The sequence below is a fragment of the Octopus bimaculoides genome, chromosome 6, assembly GCF_001194135.2.
Source record: "Octopus bimaculoides isolate UCB-OBI-ISO-001 chromosome 6, ASM119413v2, whole genome shotgun sequence".
NCBI classification, from domain to species: domain Eukaryota; kingdom Metazoa; phylum Mollusca; class Cephalopoda; order Octopoda; family Octopodidae; genus Octopus; species Octopus bimaculoides.
In genome coordinates this window covers 30,374,670-30,377,589 of record NC_068986.1, presented here as the reverse complement: position 1 = coordinate 30,377,589, position 2,920 = coordinate 30,374,670, and the positions used below count along the sequence as shown (strand labels likewise).

The window sequence follows — 2,920 nt, the reverse complement described above, 5'->3', positions numbered from 1 at the left end:
GGTGCCCCAGCATGGCCACATTCCAATGAAAGAAGTAAAAGGTAAAACATATAACATAAAAATAAAATTGCAATTTGATCCATCATGAAACAAAGCAAAATTTTCTGTTTTTACTCCAACATCTCATTTATATTCTGTCTCCGCTCCTTGTGAGTATGCACAGGCACTTTGCCACCATCTCTCTCCTGGTCTATCTTGCACTCTTGCTGTCTTCCACACTCTCTCTCTCTTTCTTTCTCTTCCTGAGATAACCTTGTATCTCCTCTACAGCATCATACCTGTTTCTGTCCTCATTCTTGATCATTCTCTCTCTCTCTGGCCAAGTAACTTTGTACCTCCTCTACAGCAAGACACCTCTGTCTCTGTCACACTCTAACCTTTCATCATCTGGAACAAGATCATCTCCTCCAATGCCCCCCTCCTCTTTCAAAGGATCTTTGTCTTGCAAGTTACGTGGTGATCCTGCCATGTAAAAAGAATCCTGTCCACACTGTAAAGCAGTTGGCATTTTGAAGGGCATTCAGCTGTAAAAACTATAGTAAAACTGATCTCCCCTGTGCTTGTGCCGTGTAAAAAGCACTCAGTCCACCCTGTAAAGTGGTTGGTATTAGGAAGGGCATCCAGCCATAAAAACCATGCCAAAACAGTGATGATAATGTTGATGACACAGTACCTGTTATTTCTGTGTAATAATGTCTCTATCTCTTAGCAGTATATCTATGTCTCCCACTCTCTTTTTCACGTACAGTATTTGTCTTTTCCTCTCTATGTAGGAGCATAGTTTCTCTTCATACTCACACTCCCTCTCTTTCCTCTCACTCTTTTTATCTCACCCCACCTTCCCTATTTCATATACACACCAGATTTTATTTGTATAAAGAGATAACAAAATTAGGATTGAACTTAAGTGGAACACATTGCCTTTTAGGGAAGAAGTCATTTTGTCTTAGGATTGTTTCAATATATATTCTAATTTCATTGTCTAAGAATTAGTTTATTATAAATAATAAAGTAGATCATTGATTGTAGCTAACAAGGTGTCATCAAAGAAAGACCAGCGTTTCCCAACCTGTTTTAGTCTTGGAGAACTCTTGAAATATGTTCTATGCTTCAGGGAAACTACTATATAAAAATGATATATCTTTATTAATCCTTTGGTTGTTCTTTGATAAAGTGAAGTTTCTTTGGTGATTAAACAAATCATAGAGAACTTGAAATGCATTTCATGCCTCAGGGAACTTACTTGTCTTTTGTAGGTAATTATACAAATTATAAACTGTCTTTGAAGGGTTTGGCAGTGCTAAATCCATCAGAAACAACAAAGAATATTTAAGAAAAGTTCTCTGAAGCAGTATGTTGATACATCAAATTCTTTACTAAAAAGCCATTTTCCCCTGTAAGCTCTATTTGTTACAGAGAGATGGCAGGATTTCCCTACCTTAGGGAATATGCTGTGCATTTAATAAAATTACAAATATAAAAAGCACAAAAATGATTCATAATGATTCTTGTGGAATGCTAGAGTTTAAAGAGAATACTGGTTGGAAAATGCTTATCAAGAACCAACTTAAAATGACATAAGATTTGTTTATATGGTTGAAGTCCAAAATGTTGATCAATTAAAATTGCTTCAGTAAAGAAAACTCCTTCACATTAATGATAATTCTTGCCAAAGAAAAATGAAAACAAGGAAGACAATTTCAATATTGAAATTGATTAAAAGTTGAATGAAAGCATGCAGTTGGGAGTGAGTGAACTTTTTGTAAGTATAGTGACAAATGTATGGACATGTTTCAGTTTTATTAGACTTCCTCTGTGAAGTATTGTCATTATTTGTACCAAACCTCAGAATGACTGGGAGGATAACGATCCATTGATTAGGCAAATTGAAAATAAGGACGTAGGCAAGAAAACTCAATTAGAAATCCCTTCCAGATTATGTTATCTATTTTCATTCCTTAGCATGATTTTATAACAATTGCTAACAATTGACATAATTTCCTATCAGAAATTGCATGTCTATAATTGCATATAGACACATAATGCAATTATAATTGCATATGTTTCAGTTTGTTGTGTGATATTGAAGATAAAGTAGGACAATAAATTTGAAAATAAACCAAAATTAGTAACATTTAATGGTTAAAAAAAACTACAGTAGCAAAGAAAAAAATGAAGATTAAAACTAAAATTAAAGATTATTAAAGATGCATTACCTAATAATCTAAGTTCTTTGAATGACAAATTAGAAGAAAAATAAGTAGGTGATATCTTAGATTAAATCTTATATCAAGTGGCAAATTGGCAGGCATTAGAACATTGGAAGAATACCTTGCAGTATTTGTTCTGATTCTGATCTGAGTTCAAATACTGCAAAGGTCAACTTTGCCTTTTACTGCTGTGAGGATTGATAAGAAAGTACACACCCAGGACAGTGGAATGGTAGAATTTTTAAGGCAGCATGCTGGTAGAAACATTAGCACACCGGGCAAAATGCTTAGTGGTATTTTGTCTGCCATTTTATGTTCTGAGTTAAAATTCTGCCGAGACTTTGACTTTTATTATTTCGGGGTCAATAAATTAAGTACCAGTTATGCACTGGGGTCGATGTAATCAACTTAATCCCTTTGTCTGTCCTTGTTTGTCCCCTCTATGTTTAGACCCTTGTGGGCAATAAAGAAATAAGAATTTTAGAGGGGTCAGCTGAGACGCCTTACAATATCCGTTTTGACTTTCTGCAAACTGTCAATCTGCATTGGCCAAATTAGTGGCCTTTATCTTGGGAAGGTATTGTTAGTGCAAAGAATGGGAGACTTGTATAGGCAACTGCTAGCCTTCCTAAAGAAAAAAAATTAAAAAATGCTGCTCAGGTCTCCACACACATCTACAGATGCAAGGTCAATTTTAAGTGACACAGGCC

General features: G+C 35.0%; 1 long non-coding RNA gene across 1 annotated transcript in view; it reads left to right on the top strand.

Annotated features, from left to right (window-relative positions):
• LOC128248118 (uncharacterized) overlaps nucleotides 1-2,920 on the top strand; it is a 104,015-nt gene that overhangs the window by 57,131 nt on the left and 43,964 nt on the right. The window lies entirely within an intron of this gene.